This window comes from Oenanthe melanoleuca, chromosome 1 (assembly GCF_029582105.1).
Source record: "Oenanthe melanoleuca isolate GR-GAL-2019-014 chromosome 1, OMel1.0, whole genome shotgun sequence".
NCBI lineage: Eukaryota > Metazoa > Chordata > Aves > Passeriformes > Muscicapidae > Oenanthe > Oenanthe melanoleuca.
Genome location: NC_079333.1, coordinates 52439502 through 52463239, shown reverse-complemented (window position 1 = coordinate 52463239; position 23738 = coordinate 52439502). Strand labels below are relative to the sequence as shown.

Below are 23738 nucleotides of genomic sequence, written 5' to 3'. Positions count from 1 at the left end.
TTCATTTTGTTAAGCAATTTTTCCTGGCAAGTACCATAGCAGGTACTTGTGTTTTCTGCTCATGCCTCACATACATTAATGTTCATCACCAACTAGAGTAACAAACAGAGCTGGGCAAAACCTTGGGTGGGGCCTTTCATTTCAAAGGGATAGTTTTTCCTTACAGATGGACACAATATAATGTAATTTCTTGATAGCCTACTTTTTGTACAATTGTTTTGCACATAAAAAAATAAAACAGCAGATGTAGACAAAGGCATAGCAGATCAGATTAAAGAGCAGCTCCCTGTAAAAGCCTGGCTGCAGCCCTGCCTCCAGCAATGGCCAACAGCAATGCAATGGGCAGCTGCACGGAAATACTTACCAATATTTTCCCATCCTTTAGAAATTTCTGTCTCAAAGACTCCTAAGCCAGGGGTGGTGCCTCTTTTTAAGAGCCCTTCATGGCAAGGTTATTCCTCTTTTTCATCCTGCCATGCTGCAAACTTTCCTACAGCCAAAGCAGTTGCATTACCCATTCAGTTTGATGGGAAGTTGTGTGTACATTAAGCTGTACCATTCTTCCCAAATGAACAGAGACCACATAAAACCAAGACATGTTTTTTTCTGGGGGCTAAAACAAATTCACTTACAACACATGATGATTAAAAAGGAGGAAACTACAATTCCAATATAAATATGGACAGTTTCTACTGCTTGTAACACTGAGCTGCCTTAGCCATTTCCTGTCACAGGAACCAATTGCCAGTTCCTTGACACTGCTAACATCTCTGAGACACCTATCAACCATGACTTGAGCTTTTCACTGCACAGATTTCCAGACGACAAGACTGCTCTTTGTACTCATCCTGGTTTGAAGATTTTTCAATGGCTTCATTATTCTGAAGCTTGTGAAATATACTTGATTTCCACTGTCGTGGGGTTTTTAGGTGTGAACAGCATTTGTCTAAACACACAGATTATGCTTTCACATCATCTGGATCCTTCATTTGGAAGAAAAAATACTTGAAATAAATGTGAGAGGAACCTCCAAGCCACCATGAAGCAGTTAAATTCTTCTGGAAAACCACAAAGAATGGTTGCGACATGCTAAATATTCAGACTTCTTGGGGGAAAAACCAACCAAACAAAAAAACCAAACCAGGAAAATCTGAATGAAGAGACTAATTAGTATTCCCTGAGCACATTGAACTCAGGCTGTTATCTTGCCAGACAAGGACTTGCACTGCGAGATCTTTATTGAACAAGCTTGAAATACACTCTTACGTGAAGAGGTTGATGAAAACTTTCTTCAACTTCTTTGTTTTCAAGCACAAACTGAGTCTGGTATTTCAAAGGGCTAGGAAAAAAAGAGTCACAGCACAACCCCCAAATCCAGCATTTCAGGATGAGATAATGGAAATCTTGTGCTTTTTAGAACTCCTCAATATAGGGGCATACTGCTCAGATAGGACAGGTAACTTCCTCTCTACTCAACTAGGTCAAAAAGTCCCAAGGACAAAAGTCCCTCCTAAACTCTGCCAGATACAGCTCTTCACCAAAAGAAATAAATTCACATTTGATTCTCAGTGGTCCACAAGTTGAAAGCTAGTATTTATCCCAAGAGCAAATCTCCTGGAAAAATCTTAACTTGGGTAAGATATTCCTGAATATTCAAGAAGGAAAAAGATCCTAAATAAATGTAATTCAGTAACCCATCCACTTAAATTCTGCACCCAATTTTTCTAAGTCTTTGTTTCCATACAATGGAAATCACAATCAGCTGGCTGATTGTTCAGCTTTATTCATCACAAGCCAATTGTTAACTAGGAGATCACTAAAGACAGCTCAGAAATACCTTAGTTTATTAAGCCAAACCAAAAATTAGTGTTTTCTAAAAGTGATAAGGACAATAAATATTGCTTTGTTAGTGTCTACTAAAACCACTGTTTTAAATAGCACTTCAAGCAAAAAATTGTATAGCTATAAAAAATAGTAAAGCATAGCTTTAATTCATGATGGGAAGATCACAGTTCAACTAAATGGCTGATTTCAACAAATAAAGATTTGCAAGATACAAAATTATCAGCTGCAAGAATGCCAAGGTTCACTCTTCACATTTTAGTTCTTTGACTTGAGTTTGAAAAGTGATATTATAATAAATAGGTTTGCACCATATGTTTTTTCCGTTTTAATAAAGTAAGATAAAATAATTTGAGTTCTAAACCATGTATTTCATCTTTGTGTGTATGCATTTTGCTTTTCCTGTTGGCAAATGAACACATTTAGGTTGCTCTGTCATATATGCTCCAGTGAATGCTTTTGAAGTCTAAATCATGGCAGTAAGATTAAAAATTTTTGACTCGTTAATTTTTTTAAAAGAGCTTGGTTTGGTTAGTGCTCATACATCTTAAGTGCACATAACCATACCTGTTCTTGTTATTCAACCCCAGTTCTAACAGAAATCCCATTGAAATCCAGGGAATTTCTCCCAGAAAATGGAATTATTCAGTAGGAGGGAAATGGCAGATTCCAACTAACCTCTGAATTTAAGAAACTGCAATTTCCCTCAAGTTCCTGATTCTCTGTTGGAGTTGCTTCTGTAATGTGGAATTGAATAGTTGAATTTTGCTGCCTCTGATGAAATTAGTATTTTTATCCATTTAATCCTCCCTTTCTTTTTGGTACCATAATTCTAAAATTTCACCTGTTTCAATCCTGTCATAGAATCATTTAGTTCATCACCCATGTCCTGAAAAGCAGGTAAGGACAATGAGTTGTCGATTTGTCCGTCTGGCATTTTGAGAAAATCATGGTAAAATATATTATAGAAAGCCTACTCTATAACAAGTGTCAAAAAACAGTTATAAACATGATAAACATTTTATTATATGCCATTGCTCAATGTGCTTTGAGCTCTACTAATTCACAAAATTGTATAAAAACACAGTTGATCACATCAATTAAATCTGAGATTCCCTTTTCCCTACATACACATATTTTTTACCATTGAAGTGAATCATGCCTGGCATTAAATTGCTGTCAGCAAACCTTTATTTTGATAAAACATTCTGATACTTTAGCTGGATTTTTACAGTTGAACACTTTTCATACAGATCAGAAACCAGCAAATAGTTTATACTGAATGGCAGCCTCTTTGAAAGCACTCTGGACAAATAAAAGAATGTTATGCAGCTCAGTTGAAGACACAGTATGCCTGATGACACAGAGGAGTCAGAAACTCAATTTTGTGATAATAAAATTTTCTGCAATTTTTTTGCCAACACATCAAAATTAAACCTCATTCACCTTGCTATCATCTATAGCAAGTTTACTTTAAGGGAGTTATAATCATACATTAGTTACTTGTTTTAGAAAATGAGCACCAGCTGTATTTATAATTGTTGTGTATTACACTGATGTTACTTGTCTGGAAGAAGGCAGCAGTGCTACTGAACTCATGGCTTTCGTAGCCCACAGTCCATCAAAACTGCTCTCCTCGTGTTTTCAGATGAAGTTTAGATGACAAACCTGTTTGTAGAGACACTGTAGATTCTGACTGCAGGTCTGCTCATCTACACTTGGCTACCACAGCCCTTAGAGGCTCAGGAAGCTGTGACAGCAGCAGAGCTGCTGCTACTGAGAGAGGTCACCATTGTCCCTCCTGGCAGAGGTGCTACAGGTAACTACAAATTCAGCTGAAGTGAAAATGGGTCATTCACCATGGGGGCACATGCTGTGTGTGTGAAACTTGCTGAACCTTCCAACTTAAGCTACATTATTTTAACTTTAGAAATGGAGAGTTTCCTCATTTAACTATTGAACGCTTCATAGAATAGCTTGATTTTGAAGGGGTCTTTAAAGTTTTAGTCCACTCCCCTTGCAATGAGCAGGGACATCTTCAACTAGATCAGGCTTATTAGAGCTCCATCCAATTCAGACATAAATGTTTCCAGGGATGGGGCACCTTGAAAGGACGGAGAGAATTGGAGGATTGGATCAAGAGATGTAGGTTTTAAAACTATCATGAGTTGCTCAGATCTGATCCCAGCACCAGATTGCTACGTGTTTTGCTGGACAAATACAACTCAATGCAAACCTGAAGTAATGGCTGTTGTAACACCAATTCTTCACAGCTGTTTGGAGACAATAACTCGGTTTGACTGAAAAAGTGAGACCCAGAGAAGGAGGGCATTACGAGGCAGTCTCAACTGTATATTAAAAGGGTACTCTGCAGTACATTTTGTGTTTGTCTCCTCACCTCTCCTCTGCTGGATTTAGCTACAATATCAATTTCACAAATTTCATCATTAGCATTTGAATGTGTATCTGGTACACTACTGCGAAGAAATTCTGTCTTGAATGAGTCCTTCTGGGAAGTTCTGCAGTGGATGAAAGCAAGAGTATTTGGTCAATTGTCTGAAGTACCTGAGAACCATACAGGCAACTTAGATTAGCCCTAAACACTCTCATCTATCCCCTGTCCCAGCTCTATGTCTGCACCCATACACCCAAAACACCACACAGATTTCTTGATTTCACCTACAAGGGAGGTGTGGGGGAAGCACCCCTGGGAAGCCAGGAGGAGGAAGGAAGGATGCTCCTTCCCAGGGCTCTCAGCAGTGGGGCACATACAGTGCTACGCCATCAGTTCAAACTGTACAGTCTGACATAAAGCCAGGATCTGTGGCTGCCCTACAGGGGTGCCTATGGCCACTGCTGCCACTGCTGTTCTTGGCTCCACTGCCACCAGTGAGTGGTGCCTGACAAAAGGAACTGTGGAAACCCTTTGCTGTATTCCACCACAACTGCTGGCTAGTTCTGGAAAGCGGCAGGAAAATCAGTGATCTTCCAAAAGCTGCAACTGGCAAAAATCTCCAGTTTATGCCCCTGAATGGTCGGACCCACTAATGCTGTGCAGTGGCATTTGTTCAGCCCTGACTCATAGACAGAAGAAAGCCACTGAATGAATCACCAGCAGCATTTTCCGCAGTATCTAACGAGGTAGCTCATCCAAATATTGATCAGTCCCAAGTCTCTCTAGTCTTTGAGATCTGAGATATCACAGTCTAGTATGCTATTCACCACTAAAATTCTGCATTTGGGAAAGGGGGTGTATAGTGAGAAACCAGGAGATGACCACAAATTGGTTGGTGTATCCTTTTTGACAGGAGCTACCTTCTGCCTTCTCTGAAGCTATCAAAATTATATGAACACTGTGGAAATGCAGGAGAAATAGGAACTTAGTAAGTTAATAACAGAGAGCTTTAAGGCAAATTAACAAAACCACTTTATAAAACATCTCATTTAGTTTGGTCCACTGCTGCAGAAGGCCATTAAGCCAAACACTCTAGTAAAATAATTTTGATCCATAACAGCTGAAAGGACAAACATTAAGCAAAGGATAGTCACAAATTAGCATTCAGGACATCAGCTGAACATTGCAGGTATTGAGGGAAGATAGTTCCTCCCTTCACAAGTGCCTGGAAAAGCACATTTCTTCCCCTTTCCTCTCTGATGTTGGACACTACTTGGGCAGCAGGCAGGGGACACCTCAGGTGCCCACAGTCCTGCCCTGCTCAGCCTCTGCCCTTTGAGTTTCACTGTGATAATGGCTGTGCAGGAAAGAGGCAGCCCTTCCTGCCCTTCACTCCACCTAGCAAGAGCCCAGCCTGGGCAAGCCCATGCCCTTTATTTGAGTTGCATGTTACAGGAGTTACTACTGTATAAACCACACTTATCAATGGAGAAGAAGCCTTACAAGAAGCAATGCAAGTGCATCAGTGAAGTGGCTTTGATGCTCAGTATCTCTACAAAACACACCTCTGCCATCCCAAGTGGCTACCATAACAGATGGAACCCAAGTCATGGACTACGTGAACTCAAAAGACATTTTATGAACACTTTGCAAGGATGGTCCATCAACTAACAGAATAACATCTGTTAATGATATCAAATTATGGAAGAAGGGAGGTGGTTAGTGAAGCTGTATTGAATAGTGTAAGGCCTGGTCATGGTGTATTTAGCATGGAAGAAGGGGTAGAACACATGCCAGTTTTGGCTGGAGTAGAGTTAAATTCCTACACAGTAGCTGGTATGGTTTGGATTTGTGCTGAACATGGGGCTGATAAATTAGAGATGTTTTTGTTATTTCTAAGTAGGGCTTGCTTGTGACTCCAGATGCCAGCACAGGCTAAGGTCAAGACCCCGGTATGGCCGACCCTGACCCCGCTGACCCCGCTGACCCCACTGACCCCGCTGACCCCGCTGACCCCGCTGACCCCTTCCCGCCCCCCCACAGACCACGCCCCCGCTGTGCACAAGCCACGCCTACACACAGTGGCCCCGCCCCTCTCCCGGCCGACGCCCCCGCCCTCCCGCACGGGAGGGCTCCGCGCAGGCGCACTGCGCGCCAGAGCCAACTGCCCCCTCGCGGCCCCCCCAGCCTTCCCCAAAGATGGCGGCCGCGCGCCGCCGGGCGAGGCGGCGGGCAGCGCTGCGGCGGCGGGGCGGGGGCGGCGGCGGGAGCGGGGGGCAGTGACAGGTGCGGGCAGGGCAGGAAGAGGCTGCGGAGCGGCGGCGGCCGGAGCGCAGGTACTTCGAGTGGGCGGGCAAAGGGGTGGGGGAAGCGCCGCCCCTGGCCGAGCTGCGCCATCGGGAACTCCCCCTGGCGCTCCCCGCCTCGGCGCCGCTGCCCGCTGGCGGCGGAGCGCGGACCGTTAGCCGGGAGAGCCGCGGGGCCATGGCGGTGAGTAGCGCTGATGGCGAACCGCCGCCTTCCCCTCCGCGGGGCGGCCTGAGGGGTGCGAGGGAACGGGGGCAGCGCCGCTGCCTGCCCCCGGTGCCTGAGGAGCGGCGCTCCCCGCCGGGGAGGACCGGGAGCCGCGCCTCCGACGGAGCCCCGCGGAAGAAACTTTGTGTCCGCCTCCCCTCCGCCGCTCGAGGTGCCTGTGCCGGCCGGGGCGCGGGGATCCGCCCGCTGTCAGCGCCGGGCTGCGGCGCGGCGGCCGCGGGAGGAGGCGGTGGAGCCGGAGAGAGAAGCAGATGCGGAGCGCGACCAGAACAGCTGAGCCGGCTGTGACAGGCGGGGAGGAGAAGGCGGCGGTGGTGGTGTTGGACACCTCTTTCTCGTTGTTGCTGTTGTTGTTTTTGTTGTTGTTGCTGCTCTCCGCCTAAGCCATAAAGGTTCCCTCGTAACGCCCGGCAAAAGGGATTGAGCTTCTCTATGTAGGTAGAACAGTCTTCCCGAAAGCACGGTGATCATCTTGCCCACTCCTAGCAGAGGCATTATTCTTTCAGCCAGATTTACTCCCGATTCCCCCCGCCCTGAGTGTCGCCCAACCTAAACAGAAACTTTTCGTAGCTTCCAGGCAACTTAGAAAGTGAAACCAACTTAAAGCAAAAATGAAACTTTTCAGCTGATTTTTATTGTGTGAAGTAAAGAAAATGGGCAGCAGAAACAAGAGGAAAATACATTGGGTAGGAGAAAATGTTATAAATGGCACCTCAAGAGGTGTTAGTCATTTGTTTAACCCTGTCAAAGGCAATTTATTAGCTACGTTGCATGTCAAGTGTTATTCTAGAACACTTCACGTTATGAAGTAACTTCTGTGAAATGTTCTTTGTTTTTAGAATTTAAGTCTGCATTTGCCCAAATACATAATTGAGGCCTTAAATTTTCAAGAAGACTTAAAATCTTTACATTTTTTGCTGCTAAGTACTTGGCAGCTTCTGTCTTAGAAGCTGTAGGACCCAGTCCTGCTAAGCTCTCTGCTTTAAAAGAAGCTATTTTGTTGTTATGGCAATGGGAAACTTTCTGCGTTATGTGAATCTGCATCCGTAGACGTGTTTATTTTCTGTGTTGTGAAATAGTATGAGTCACAGCAAATCAGTGGTCCTTAAAATTCAGAGAGGATGATCAGTTACATTTTTTTCTACCTATGTTTTTCTTTTTAAGGAAATGGTCTCAAATAATTATGAAATTTAATCACATGATGAATGGAGAAGTAGCAAGCTGTTAGGTAGGGAGAAAGCTGTACATACATGTGAAAGTCAGAAATAGCTGAGTATCTCCAGCACTCAATGTTGGTAAATTGGATAGAGTTCTTGACAGCTGGTGTTTCTTCTAAGCATGAGGGAGCAGGAAGGGTGCTGGTCGAGTTTGAAAACACTGCATCTAGTCCAGATTCACTCTGTGAACACAAGTCATCTTGACACACATGTGTTGAGTCAGGGAGTTGTTTGTGGAAACTACACCAGAATTATTTTTCTGGTGACTTGAGGGGAGAAAATTGATGTGCTGTATCAGTTCCACAGGGGCACTGGACACTGATTTTTAGCAGATGAAGCCCTGGTTAAGAGTGACAGAGATCCTTGTCCTCAGAAAGGGCAGGACTCAGTGATCTGTTGCTTAGATCACTTGGTCAGGGGGTGAGCAATCAGCTTTGAGCAGAGTCACAGGCTGACTACTGTAGATGATAAAATTAAACAGAATTAGGTGAGTGTCTCAGGTTTTTTTTCAAGGCAAATGGAGCTCTTCTGAGGCTTTTTGCTGTATGACATGCTGTAGGTGTCTGAGTTACATGGGGGTCAGGTCATTACACTCAGCATTAAAGTTACCTGATTTCAGTCCATTAATGTGCTGTTCTACTTTTTCAAGTTGGAGTTTTTATTTAACTCTTTTGCTTTGGGCTGTGAGTCTTGTGGATCTTGGGATGCTTTTTTTTTTTTTTTTTTGTTAACCTTTGCCTTGTGGCCATTTAATTTTGCTTGAATTTGGACTTCCATTGGCTAACTTAGTGTTACACTGATGATCATTTTGGCTGAAGATCTCAAAGTGATCCTTTAGAATTGTTATTGCAGCTTTAACTGCTTAACTGAACATGTTTCTGCAGTGTTCTGTCTTAGGACTTGAGAAAAAACTCTTAAAGCCTGACTTCAGGAGTGGTTCAGTTTTTCATCCTTGTCAGTACTTTCTCATAGATGGTTTTAACATCTAAATGCTTTTAGATGGTGCCACAATTTCCCTTGCTGGCAGGTCACTTTTGCAATAGTGTATGCTGTTGTACATGTGTTGGTCTCTAAAAATACTTAATGCTGGGAAGGTGTTATGTGCTGGTGTTCTGATTGTCTATTGATGCCTCTGTCAGTGGCAAATTCTGTAACCTAGCCCTGTCCCCTTTTTTAGGTTGAATTAGCAAACGTGCAGTCTTGTTGATTCCCAGACAGACAGATACAAGAGAAGACAGTTTTTGTGAGGATGCAGGCCTTCTTCCTGGACAGTGTTGTCTGCATCCATTGATGTTCCTTGTCAGTGCCTTCTGGAGCCCCCAGAATTCTTATCTTCCTCTAGTTGCATCTTTTTATGACCTCCAGTGTCTAATTGTTGTGGGATTTCTAGTTCAATCTCTGCTAAAAGATCTACAAATATCTACATGTTCCATCAGTGCATTTCTATTATCTAGAATATTAATTGGATTCTCTCTGTTGTAGGTGTCAATAACATTTCTACATTTTATCATTGATTTCTTTAAGACTGTTGGCTTGGGGAAATTCCCAGGCAATTTGTAGTAAAATTCAACTTCACTGCAGTTTAGAGTGCATGAGTTGAATTGAGAGCTGATGTTTTTCCTGTAGGACCAGATCTCAGTAAAAATGGATTTGACTTGGACTGTCAAATCTTTAGTTTAACTAAAAGTTACTGTCTGTATCTCAGGAAAGCGATAATAGTTTGGAATGAGTACACTGCTGCTTTTTCTGTTCAGCAAACATGAACAATGTTTATTTTGCTCATGGGGCCAATGTTTCCTGAGCTACAGAAATGACTGGTTTTTTGCTTGTTCTTTGCCATATGCAGTAAACTTTGAGCTTCCTTAATGCTTATGTTCACTTGATGTCAATAGAAAAACACCATCAGCCTTTTTCTTAATCTTGTCTATTCATGAAGTTTAATGGTTGTGTTTATGTCCAGTAGTGTTTTGGATTATCATCCTCAGATCTGTATTTTGTAGGGCTGATGAGGTAGCAGGATGTTAAGGAAATGTCTGTAAGACTTAATACTATTACATGTTTCTTGTATGTTGTCATCTTTAATTGTTCCAATTAATTTATATTTGGTTTCAGATGGAACAAATATTTTTGAAGTTACTTTGTTTGCCCCTAGAAATCTGGTCCTGTTCCAGCTGCTGACACACTCTTGAGCCTGTAACCACTGAAAATCTGCAGTCTTTTTGCTAACCTGTCATAGATTACTTTAATGACATGTAAATTAAAGTAGCATTTACTGTGCTCTTTTGTCAATAACAAAATAGAATTTTTAGCTGTTCCTTTCATGGTGTAATCTTAATGTACTCACTTGTTATGTTGTGCACCTTTTCTTGGTTGTATAAATAATCTGTTTTGGTTACAACATGCTGCAGAAACTGTTGGTTTTGCTTTGATGGCACAGTTGTGTAGAGGACTGCGTTATTACTCTTCTTGGATGTATTGGTTTAGAAAGCTTTTGTATTCAGAATTGTAGTAGCTCAGGAATGGAATATCCTTTTATTTTCTTAATACTTTATTAAAACCTTAGCATCATGCTCATTAGTGATGTCTTCACAGCACATTTCAAACTGAGTTAGACTGGACATGCTTAGCCCTCTTTGTTCATGGCTCCAAGTAAACTTTCACTCTTTATGTCTAGGCAAGCACATTTGTTTGCCTTAGTTCCACCAGACCTACCAATATATCTACCAGTTTGCTTAAGAGAATTTGTATTTTTGTCTCCCTTTAAGTTTTTACTTTTTCAGGATATGTGGATCTTCTGCTCATGCTGTTCTGCAGTCAAAACATCACTTAGGTTAACACTGGTATCCTCTCTTTCAGTTAGTAGCAGGCATCAAGCACCACCCCAACAACAGTTCACAGAAGATAAACAGGAGTCCTGAATATGCCTATGGTGTACCTTCCCCCAAATTTGCTGTCAGAGTTGTTTCAGAGCATTTAGGACAGATGAAAAGATATGCTGCAAAATTCTGCATTTAGAGACAGTAGAAAATATTGTGCCTTGTTATATATTAAATTACTTGGGGCATAACAAGTTGTGAAAAATTAAATTATCTACAAGTTTGCAGTCCAAATGTCTTCAACAAAGCCCAAAAGATTTATACTGTGTCAGGTATGGATAGGTAGTAACTTTATTCTGTAACTGGAAGTGAAAAGGAATACTCAGGGCATAAATACTAACTTTACCTTCTGCATAACAGTTCTTTTTAAATTTGCTTTAGGTTTTTTTTTTTTTTTTTTGTACCTTGGCTGAATTGAAATCTGTGAATCTCAGTTCTTATTTGCTCTTGATTTTGAATAACTTGAAATGAAAATGAACTTAACAAACCTTGAGCTTTACTGTTACCAGCAGTAAAAGGTAAAAAAACCACTGTAGTTCATGAGTATAAATACTCCCTTGTAAATGGGGTTGAGTTTCCCCAGTGTGTAGACCCCATGTCTGAGCTATACAGGATCCTACAAGCATGGGCTGCTGCCCATCTGCTGTCTCATTTCCCCTCACTAACATAGCATAGTCCATACCAGATCTTACTCCTTTGATTACAAAAGAAATCCTTCTTCTCTAATCCTTCTTCCAGTTTTTAAACTGCAAGGTTTTGGTTTTTGTAGATTGTTGTCCTTTTAACTGGAAGAACTGTATCTACTAGGTAACTTCACAGAAGGAAATGGAGACAACAGAATAGCAAGTGGAGTAATTTTACTTTGTGACAGAGCACATTTTAGGTAGGGATAGCAAATCAAGTAGTAATGATCTGCAAAAAGTGTGCAGGTAGCTGGAAACTAATCTGTAAGCAGAAATTGAATGGCTAAGATGGTTCAGCACAAACTTTGGTGATTTGCAATGTCTTGGCAATTAGAGCTGTGACTATAACTGTGCAGTAATATTTCAAGATATACATTCATAGACTATTAGAGGACTTCCTACAGTAAGAATAAATGTCATAAAACACAAGAGTTACCATGCCTCTGCAAATCCTGTAGAGTCTGTTAAAATTGTAAATGGAGAGGACAACACTGTAAGACAAGTATTTACCCATTTAGTCTAGTATGAAAGATTGAAGATGTTGAAATGAAGTACTAAGAAGTTAGGACTAAAAGAAGCTGTGGAAGTGAGCAGTGACTGTTTGCAATGATTAATCTTAGATGCAACTGAAATGTATTTTGTTTCAATTTGTTCAGACTTGCAAATAACTTGACTGCCCGCATTTAAGAATATTAGTTTAGGTGCACATTCTACTCAGTGGCAGCATTTCAATGGTGAGGAAAAGCTACCATAAATCAAGTAATAGATCTTAAAAGTACCCCAGTACATTTAAGTGTGTACATCGTGGCAATACAGCTCAAAACAAATCAGTTTCTGGCTTTGTGACTGTATTGTTGTTAACAAATTGACAGCTATTCAGTGTTGCAACTTCATGTGTAAAAGAGGAAGCTAAGGGCAGCTTTGTCCTCTTGGCTTGATTGGGCAATCAAACTAGTTGGTTCCATGGTGTTTTGATTAACTAAAACTTTTCTAGGAGGATGATGTGGAGCTTGGGAGAAGAGATTTCTAATATACCTGAGAAACTCGTTCTCGTTTTGCTGGTCTTCCCCTTCAATAGCTGCAGACACTCCTTCACTGGAGAACTCTTGAATGAGTAGCACATTCAGACTTCAAGAGTTGAATTCAGGTTGAGATGCTGATTGACTGTTCTCCTTTTCTTTTGCTTTTTTTTTCCCCCTATGGGGTACAAGTAACTGCTTCAGTAGCATTGTGACTGAGTTTAGTATTAGGAAAGTGAAGCACCTCACAGGGTGCCTCTTGACCTTTTTAACTGTCATGGTCTTTAGCTTCATTAATGTGATGTATTGACACTGGCAGAAGCACTTCCTCTCTGTTTATTCCAACATTTGGCATTCACTTGTGTATTTGCACATTTTTGTGTAAAGTCAATCAGGAAACTTCTGTATTAAAACTGATTAATTCTTATCTGATTAATTTTAAACTGCATCTGTCCTACAGTTTAATTCACTTTGTTGACCAATTACTTGCAGTGGTGCAAGTGGAATCTGCTAGAACTCATTCTAGCAGAACTGACTTAGAAGAGTTTAAATTCTTGATAATAGAACACCCTTCAAATGCCTTTGTTAGGCCTCAAAAGACCTTTTGTAGTGAATTTTTACTTTTGGAAAGTAGTTTTCATATGTCTGTCTTGATTTTGTCATGTTCTGTTGTTGTCCTATTCCTTATGGAAGCAGAGATCTACAGCTTTTCCAAAAGAATCAGTGGAGAGAAATTTTAGTCTCATATAGCCTCATTGATCCTACGTCACCTTAGATTTGGATAGCGCAGTTTTCATTTTTCAGAATGAGCAGGAAAAAGCTGTTTCATAAGAGTTCTTTAAAAGCTGCTCATTCTGTTTGAGTCATGCACTCTCTGTGGCTCCAACACCAGCAGCTGTCTCTGCAATAAATTTATCTCACTGACCAGTTGCAGGCATTAATAAAAATATATCCATGTTTTTAGTTTGCCTTAAAGGTATCATATGAAAAATTATTTTGGAAATTTCTTGTTGCTGCTCACAGCCTCTGAGAAAAGGGAGTCAATGACAAATGAGGAAGTAGCTTGATTCTTGGCACTGAATTTGCTTGTTTTCTCAAAAACTAAGCATGTTATTGAACAGAAATGAAGGCAAAAGTAACAGTTAAGTGGGAAAGGCCAAGTTGGTTTTGAAGCCATGTGATTTTCAGAAAACAAACTGAAGGAAATCCACTCCTGGCAGAAGCTTAGAAGAATCTAATTTTGCTGGTATAAAAGTAAAACTAGGAGGGTTTAAGGAAATACTTGAGTTACAAGAGTGTAAAACAAAACATAGTTTAGATCAATGTAACATAAACAAAGTGGAATTGCATTTCAGATCTTTTACAAGTGGTACAAAAAATACACTATGTAGCTCATTCTCCTCATTTTTGGGGATGATTCCCATGAGTATCTATATGGAAGATGTTCTCCAAGACAGGTCACAGTATTGCACCCTCTGTGTATCAGTGCATTGGATTAATGTACCTGCTAAAGACTAGGTTTAGGTTTGCTGACAGTTTGCTCTTTGATTGTAAAATGCACACTATCAAATTAGTTCCAAATAAAATTGACAGATTAATTCTGATTTCTGTTAGATTTACACTTACTAAAAGCTTAGACTTCTTTGAAGGTATAAGAGGGACAGGCAAATAGCTGGGAAGTACTAAATTTTTCACAGGCAGCAGCTTCTAAGAGGGACAGGCAAATAGCTGGGAAGTACTAAATTTTTCACAGGCAGCAGCTTCAAGTTACATATATTTTATCCAGATAAGGATTGTGGATGGTTTGTTAATAATGTAATAATAACAACATTTTAAACCAGAATGTGGTGTTTTGAGGTAGTTTCGGTTGCATTGGTCTTGCTGTGTACAGTCAAGCGTTCAGCACTTGTGCTGGGCAAGCTGAGCTAGTAAGTGTCCATGAACATACTGTGCCTTTATGGGTGACTGGTTTATAACTGTCTAGTTTTTCCCTCTATGAAGTCTTCACCTTCAAAAGTTTAGTTTCCTACATCAGCTACTATTAAAAACTTAGCCTCTTTGGCTCAGATTCAAAAACTGCTGGCCCATAAATACAAATGCATTAAACTTGAACAGCTGGGGAATTTCCAATTATCTACTATGCATATATAGGTTATAGTACCCATGGCATGAATGCATGAACTGCATTTGAAACTGCTCCTAAATCATTGCATATGGAGCAGTTCCAGTACTCATTGCTGGAGTAGGAAGGTAACCTGAAATAAGTATTAATTCTCTATAGTACCCTGAACTCCTGCAGTGCTAAGGAGTTTGTTGCTGTTTGGGGCTTGGCCATTCTCACTCCGAGTAGGTCAGGTGGTGACTGTTGGGCATGAGTCAAATCTGGTAACTGCCTGTTGATGTGGAACTTGCATTTGCTCAGTCACTGTTTCCTTCATAAGAGTCCTGCATTCATTTTACACCTTTTCATGTTCACCTTCCAGTGGTAACATAGTATGAACAGAGCTGTGGATTCTCAGACTGAGAATTGAGTGAATGTCTCTGACAACACTTGAAGTGTTTCTATACTGATGATAGATGCTGTCGTTTTTTTGGTTGCTTGGTGGTTTTTTGGTAGGATCTTCCAGTGCTTATTAAAACTTTTAGTGTATCTTCACTCTAAAGTGACTGTCAGACTTGGTTGATTTACTTCATGAAATGATACTATTTTTATAACTTTCCTGTATTGGCTATCTGCATTTTTAGTATTATGACCAGCACTGAAGGGAATAGCCATTTCATTTTCACTGAAAAGGAGTTTGCCAAATTAATGAAAGAGAAGTGTTCCCCAGAATACCCTTCTTCTAACAAAAAAATAACCCTTTTCTGTTCCATTGGAAAGTATTTTATCAAGTGTCCCAGGAAAGCATTTCTAAAACAGGAAAAATATCAGAAACAAAGTATATATTTTAAATAAATTGCATATTAATTGAAATAATTATTTCAGAACTGAAAAAGAAAAGCTGGTGTACTGTAATTGCCATATCTGAAGCTCTTTGACTGGAAAATGTGGTAAATGTACAGGGAGGGAGAGAAATTAAAATCCTTCTGCTCAGTTCTGATTCTTAAAAACAAACACAAAGCTCTTCAGCATGCTTCATAACTTTAATAGCTCAGCTACAACCTTATGGATCTCTGGGTAATTACATTCTAATACATTTCTACGCCAGCTGCATCACTCTATCTGAGCCCTTTCCAGTAGTGCATTAAGTGATATTACTAACATCTGTTGTATATTCTTTGTTCTTTCCTCTTCACCCTAGGGCTGCATTGGAATATTCTAGAATTTTCCTCATTTTAGTATATTTGTACATCTTGGGCACTTCTCTTTGTCCACTCTTGTCTCATAAGTTCTGAACTTGATGGCTGATTTGACAGATGGGAAGGATTTATTAATTTTTTACAAGTCTGAAGTTGTCAGGCAGGAAGTACGTTTGAGGGCTGTAGAAAATAATAAAGAATAAATTTATCTCACAGTAGACACTAAAGAACATGGTGAGTATTTACTTATAAATGACTCGATCACAGGAAAAGTTTAAACAGTAGCTTGCATCTTCTTTAAAAGAAGAGTCAGATGTGAGGTTCTCATCTATATAAAATAGGACTTTTTTTACTTCAGCTGTTTGGAAGATGTTTGTTTTTCAAGTGCATCTGTTGTCTCCATGTTGGAGAAGGCAGAATCAAAGCATTTATTGCATTAGGTTTGGGAGATGGTTTTATAGTCTTTTAGGTTCTGTAAATTCATTCCTCGGTGTTTGGCAAAACCTAAGTGTTGTCTCCTATTCAGAGAAGCTTTTATTTCTTACTGGAAGTTATCTGGACTGGAGGATGGGCCTTGCCTGTGGTTCCTGGGAGAGTGTAGCTGCATGAAGACCCAGGTGAAGAAGGAATGCACACCTGCTCTGCTGAACCCACTGGGAAAACACACCTTATGGCAACCTGGAATTGGCAGCTGTAATATGATACTGCTTGAAGCGTGTATGAAACTGCAGTACTGACAAAGAAATTGTGGAAAAGCCCTGAGTTTGTTACTTCTTGTGTAAGAGCAACATGCAGTTTGGAAACATTTAGTATTGATTTCATTAAGCCAGTTTCTTACACTGCACCCTTCTGTTTTAGGGGATTTTGTCTTGTCCCTGTTCAAATTTCTGTCCTTGTGTTGCGTAGAATTCACAGCTCTTCTAAACAGCTCTCTGGAATAATAAAAGTTTGTGTCTGTTGTTCACTAGATTTGGCAGAATTAGGATGTGAAAGAGTATTAAGTTGCTGTAAACATTGTGATGACACGTAGGTGGGTAGAGAAGCAATACTCTGTAAGTCATAAAAACTGAGGAAAGAAACAGCAATGCAAGTTTCTCCTTCAGTAGGCACCCATGATACCACGGTGGAGTGTGGCTTATAAGTCCTCTAGTTGTGAATAAATCAATTAATTCTATTTTGTATCAAACTCAATAACCAGAAGCAGTGAATCTCTAGAAAAGAAGTTGTCCATATGGTTTTCTTGCACACAGCATTGTTACTAGCATTTATCATAGTAGTGCTTATATCCCAGCTGAACTAGAAAGCCTGTTTGTGTAGGATGTTCATGCAAAAGTGTAACTTTTTAATTCATAACTATCCTCTAACGAAGCCTTCCTCTTTAAGGAGAAAGACCAGATTATAAAGCAGTTCTGTTATGGACAGAGTTATGGATATGTTTTCCCAAGTTTGAGCCTTAGGTGTCCAAGTTTGAGTTTTGATTATCATTGTCATTGTTGCTTTGAAATTTGAATTGAGAATCTGATAGCTTTTAAGAGCTTGGAGGTGAGCTATGGTCTTCTCTCTGGGTTCTGATCTACTGTAAGCCATTCAGCTTTGGCATTATGTGTTGTGTTTTGTTTGACTAATATTCTGGAATTCATAGGAGAATTCTGCTTGACAGGATCTTTGGGGATTGCCTTCTTCAGCCCTTTGTTAGGACCTTGCATGGTCCTAACAAATTTAATTTTCTAAAGCACTGGGCTCCAAATCTTTTCATCGTGCACTCTGCAAGTAAAGAATGTTTTAAGCATGCACCCCTAATATATATAATATTTTTAATTATATGCTTATTCTACTCTATTGAGATATGTATACTATGAAGTATATGAAAAAAAAAAAAAAAAAGAGAGAGAGAGAGAGAGATGAAAACCAGTATTTAAAGGGTTTTTTTTCTTTCAGTGACAAAAAATATTTTCTAGTCACATGCCAAGAGTTTGTCTTGTGCTGGAGCGTGTTTATCCCTCTTTGGAGATTACTGATCTACAGGATTAAGAATTTTGCAGCTTCTCGGGGCAAGGTCTGCCAATGCTACACCACTCATTGTCAAGATAACATTTTTTTATCTTTATGGGCAGACAGAATTTCCAGTAGTGCAGTACATGCCCATCACAGAATCGTAGAATATGCTGAGTTGGAAGGGACCTGTCATGGTCTTAGAGTCCAACCCCTGGCACTACCCAACACACCCCAGGGGTCACACCTTGTGTCTGAGAGCATTGTCCAAACACTTGTGCTTTTGCAACAGACCTCCAGGCAGAGTTTGATTTAAGGCTCTCAACCAGCATCCTTCAGGTAGTGGTATCCAGCTAGCAGGTGACCCCTGGCAACTCTAGTGCTCTTAGCTTCTCCTTGTCTTTCATGGGCCTAAGCCCAGGAGCAGTCTTTGTGGCATCTCTCTTAATACTGAGAGGAGGTGAAGGTAACTGAGAAAACTGAATGTGGTATTCTGGATTCCACCTGAATAGCAGGGAATAATGACCTCCCTCAGCCCATTGGTTGTACTTCTCTGCTAATGCAGCCCCGGATGCCTTCATTGCTACAGGACATGTGCTGCTGACTCATGTTGTTTTACCTTGGTGATCCAGCTGATATAATGCTGATGTGTTTTTCAGAGACTATCCTTAAGATCAGCTGCTAGTCTCTTGGAAATGGAAATGCTGATCCTTTGCATGTGCAGAGGAAATGCACTGAACGCGTTGCCCAATGATCTCAGCCTTACAGCACTCCTTAACCCTTAGTGAGCAACTGACAGAGTTAAAAGCAGTGTTGTATTGTGCTTTACAGCTTGAGGGTAATGCCACAGACACAATCTGGACCAAACCTGATGGCGTTTAAAGATTGAGTTAAATTGTCATTACCATTCAGGAGGCAAACTTGCTTACTGAACTATGGAGTGGAACACAGTTCTTGAGCTTTAACATCACTTAGCCTTTTGCCTTGTTAGTGTAATTCATTTCTTGAAGGTTGCTCAGGCATAAGCCCTGGAGTCTAAACAAATCACATTCAGTAAATTTACATACCCTCACTTTGTTTCAACTTTGATAGGCTTCAGAAAACTCTTTCAAGGTATTTTCAAAATCATATGATAATAGGGAATATTAATAGCAGTTTAGGTGGGGGTAGTGGGCAATAGGTAGTTTACAATGTAAGTCTTGTACAGAGCATTAACCTACACAATTTGGTGGCAATCTCAACAGACCCTATATTTCCTTGTATTGTAGAACAGACTCAGAGCAGATTCAGGGTAGACTGAGTTTGTAGTTCTGAATTGACTTTGAATGTCTGCTACTAGTTCAGTATATCCAGTAGCAGGATGAGAAATGAAACACGTGTTCATGCAGGACTTGTTGCAGTGCATGAAACAGTGTAGATTTCTAAATAACCCTGCATTTAATGCTCCACCAGTAGCAAATTACTTCTCAGCTGCTTCTGTGCTTAGCAACTGAGAATTCTCTCTATTCATCTAATGTGTCCTCTTCCTTGTCTCGTCCCTTTTAATATGTCCACAAGAACAGTGGAGCAAGTAGGCCTTAAATAAATCCTTTGGTTCATCCCACATGTTATTTTACCCCTTCTAAAGGCTTGCTACATCAAAGTTTTCAGTGGTGCAGGGAATCTGACAATAGGCTAGTGAATTGTTTGTCGTGGTTCTGCAGGCTGAACCTTACCTGTTGTCCAGATGCAAGCTGTTTTTCTTGTGCCCTTTTCAATACCTCATTAAGTCCTGAGTATATCCAGAAACTAGATTGAGTTGGAGGACAGTTACATCATCTGGAGCAGCTTTATGAGGTTTAAGGCTGAAATTGCAAGGTAAGGCTGAATTGCAAAGTATGCACATACTTTACTTTCAGTATTTTTAATATGGAACAATATGTTCAAGAAGTTGTTGCTCACACTTGGAACAGTTAGCAGCAATTTTAAGTCAGAAAATTGGAGACAAAGCTTGTGAAGTTATTCCAGTAGAGATGGTAGGTATTTGCAGCCAGAGGCAGGAAAAAACATCCTCCCCTCTATGTTGCTTGGGGAGGTAGACCTGTTGCTATAACTGATAAAGCCTTTTGGCAAGCTTGTGTTTGACTGTCCATTTTTATTATTCTGTCCTTGTCCGAATCAACTCTTCACGGGATTGAGTTCATTCTTTTTAGTTTTAGAAAGAGCAGCTTTACCTTTATGCATTTATACTTTTTGCTAGGTCTAACTTTTTAAGTCTAAGTATTCATGCCATTTTAGTTGACTGAAATGACTCAGTCTCTTATCACTGTCATGGCTTGTCATTTCCAGACTTCCTTTTGACTTCCTTTTTTTTATTTTTTCTGAGAAAGTTAAAAACATGTTCTGTAATGAGAAGCTGAGAACTGATACTTTCCCTTCCATTTGGAAACTCATATGGCTCAACAACTCTCTATTGTTAATATTTAAGAACTGTCCCTTCAGTTTTAATCCATCTGTTCTGTTTTTCTATGGAAGAGGAATGCTCTCTAATGGCAGGTAAGATTTTAAGGTTGTTTTTCCAATCCCCTCATTAGTACCTTTTTCAGCAATATCCATCATCAGAAGGTTTGTATGAAGCTACTTGGACATGTTTTTTTCAGTCAATCTTAATTGTATTTTAGTTCTTTACAAATAACATCCAGTGTTGGCTTCAGATTATTGTTTGCTAACAGGACTAGATTGTCCCTTTTACAACACAGTATTTATGCAAAACTTCTAGTTTTCTTCCAGACCTCTGAGACTTTCCTAGGACCCAAGTTATTTGCAAGTCTTTTTCAAAGATCTAGTTAAATGTCTTCAAGAGGTCTTGAATGCAACTTGCTGGGATCTGCTGATCTAAAGGTTCTGTCTGCACATACTTGAGGTCCTTGCATTGAATGTGCTGTAATTTATTTCCAAGATATGTTTATTGAGCACTTCTGCTTGCCTTGATGCCAACCTTTTGTCCATTTTAGCTGACTTCTCTTCCTGCCACACATTCTGTCTTTTCAAATTGGGATCTTTCTTTGTCCTCATCGCAAAAAAAAAAAAAAAAAAACAACAAAAAGGCACCTGCAATGGATGAACATACCACATCTTACTATGTGACCATATTATGTGCACTGACTTGTACAGATTGCTGCCTCCTGACTGCTGATGGGGAAGAGGCCTTTGAACGTGTAGTATAGACCCTCATTGGTGTGAAGCTTAAACCTTCAGTCTTTGAGACTAGTTCAGTGACATTGCAGAGAAATCTAATATTGTATTGTCAAGAAAACTGTTTTTTTTTCCCTAGATTGATTACACAGTCTGACAGGTAGCACTTTTATTATTGTTGTAGAGGGTGTCAGGAGTAACATTCTACGTAGTACCTCCTGTCAAGGTTTATCGATGAGCAGTGTTCTTTGTCTCCAGAATAAATCAAATGCTTCAATCCAGACATGGAATTTAGCTGTGTCCCAGTTAAGGCACAAAAGACTGGGTGCCAAAGGTGGACTACTGACCTAAGCACTTGGATGCCTGTGGGAACCTAATTTTCATACAAATCAAATCATTAAACACCTGTGCAAAAGAATGGAAAGCTGCCTGGTGGAAGAGAACCTGGGAGTGCTGGTCAACAGCAGCTGAACGTGAGCAGCATGTGCCCATGTGGCCAAGAAGGCCAATGCCATCCTGGCCTGGGTCAGCCATAGTGTGGCCAGCAGGACCAGGACAGGGATTGTCTCCCTGTACAGCACTGGTGAGGCCACACCTCAGACCCTGTGCTCAGCTCTGGGCCCCTCACTACAAGGACTCTGAGGGGCTGGAGCGAGTCCAGGGAGGGGCAGTGGAGCTGGGAAGGGTCTGGAGCACAAGTCTGGTGAGGGGCAACTGAGGGAGCTGGGGGATGTTCAGCCTGGAGAACAGGAGGCTCAGGGGAGACCTTATTGCTCTCTACAGCTGTCTGTAAGGAGGGTGGGGCCAGGTTAGGATCAGTCTCTCCTCCCAGGTGACAAGTGATAGGACAAGAGGAAATGTCCTCAAGTCTTACCAGGAGAAGTTTAGGTTGGATGGTAGGAAAAAATTCTTCACCAAAAGAATTGGCACAAGCTGTCTAGGGAAATGGTGGAGTCACCATCCCTGGAGATATTTAAGAGATATGTAGACATGTTGCTTAGGGACATAATTTAATGCTGACTTAATTGTTGGGCTTGATAATCTTAAAGGTCTTTTTCAACCTAAATGATTTTAGGAATAAATGAACCCGAGACCAGATGTTAGACATGTTCAGAGTTACTCTTGACTTGGAGGGCCTGAGTCAACTTAGGTTATGTTTAATTCCCACTGGTGTTCAGTTTGATAGACATTTTTGATTTATGCATAATAAATGGCCATCACACTGAGTGCATCATAAGTTACTAATTCAGTCAGAAATGTGTGATAAAGACAATTAGTGCTTTCTGATACAAGAGACTAGTCATTAGCATGGTGGCTTGGAAATAATGAGCTCCATTCACCTTAAACGTGAGGAAATTCAAGCCAGCTTAGGTCAGGAGTATGTTGAATTATTGCTTGGAGTGTTGGAATTGCCTTTTTCTCTGTGACCCTTTAGAAAGTAACACAAAATATTTGGAGCTGTAAGACCAAGAAATGGCACGACATCAAGCCTGGTTGTAGCTGTTGTGAGAGGAGAGGTGCCTTGATTCTAACCTCTGCTTTCAGGCTGTGCATTCATTTCACATTAAACAGTCATTGGATAATATCCTGGGAAGCTTGCCATCAAACTTGCTGGTTTGAGAGGTAATCCAAATAACTTTCATCAGCCCTCTGCCCACCTACAGAAGTGGTGGAGACTGACTGTAGCCTGGAGGATTTGTCTGTTGATTAGAAAAGCTTTTAAAGTAAGGTGGGAATAAAAACCTCTGTCCTTATTGCTTGGAAGACTAATCTGGCTAAGCAGATCTAAATGACTTGGCACAGGCATTGATGAATTCTTAAGTAGTCATAGGTAGGTTTGAGTGTTTTAACCTAGAAATTTTTCTTTCTCCCAAATTTAAAGCTTTGCAGATTATAGCATGGAAGGAAATGAATCACCTAAATAATGTTAGAATGCATTTTTCTTGAAGTTCCTAATTTTACAGTAGGACAACCATCAGTATGGAAATAGTTAAGCTGTCATGTATATGTGTAGCTGTACAGGAGGCCTGTAGTGCTTTGTTGATGTGTGAGTCCTCTTGTACTGAGAGCACTGTACTACAGATTTCAACCCACAGCAGAGCTACAACGTCCTCCCTAGAGGGGCAAGCAAGTAAAAGCAGTCCATTGAGTGGGATGAACTTTTAAATGATGCCTCTGAGTAGTAAGCTGTCCCAGTTAACCAAATACCTTTAGAGCTTGGTACTGAAGTTAGTGTCATTCAGCTGACTTTACCACTCCTTCCGTTTTATCGGGTATTTTTTCACTTGAAGTTAATGCTGTAACTAGTAAATACCTGTGTTTATGGGCAGACAGTATATCTGAACTAGAAGTTGGGAAGTCTTTGCAGGGAGTTTCAGTAGCCAGATGATATCAAGACAAAACTTGTAAAAGCCTGTAACACTACCGGCTGTCAGACTGTATAACTGTAAATTTATATTTACTTTTTTTCATCAGGTTACTGTAAGTAACAGCTAAGAGAGGCAGTTCTGCTTTAGAAATACTGTACAAGCTGCTTCTCAGCCTAATCTTTATTTCTATGTTTGATGTAAAGCACTATTTTCAGATGCAAAATGTGATTAACTGTGGGAATTCTTAATGTGCCGTTCACCCCTAGTGAATTCTTTCCGTCTTTCTGTTTTGTTAAGAAATATCAGTTTCTCAATTCTCGTTGATCTAATTCTTTT

At 40.5% G+C, this 23738-nt stretch overlaps 1 protein-coding gene across 2 annotated transcripts in view; it reads left to right on the top strand.

Annotated features, from left to right (window-relative positions):
• The first annotated feature begins 6438 nt into the window (after positions 1–6438).
• The window catches only part of FNDC3A (fibronectin type III domain containing 3A), a 110382-nt gene continuing 93082 nt past the window's right edge, over positions 6439–23738 (top strand). Inside the window, exon 1 of one of the 2 annotated variants that reach the window (XM_056486681.1) lies at positions 6439–6573. The gene's annotated coding sequence lies outside the window, so the exon portion shown is untranslated. Of the gene's footprint in view, positions 6574–6640; positions 6728–23738 lie in introns of those variants that run through there. The other variant, XM_056486669.1, reaches the window with a different exon arrangement.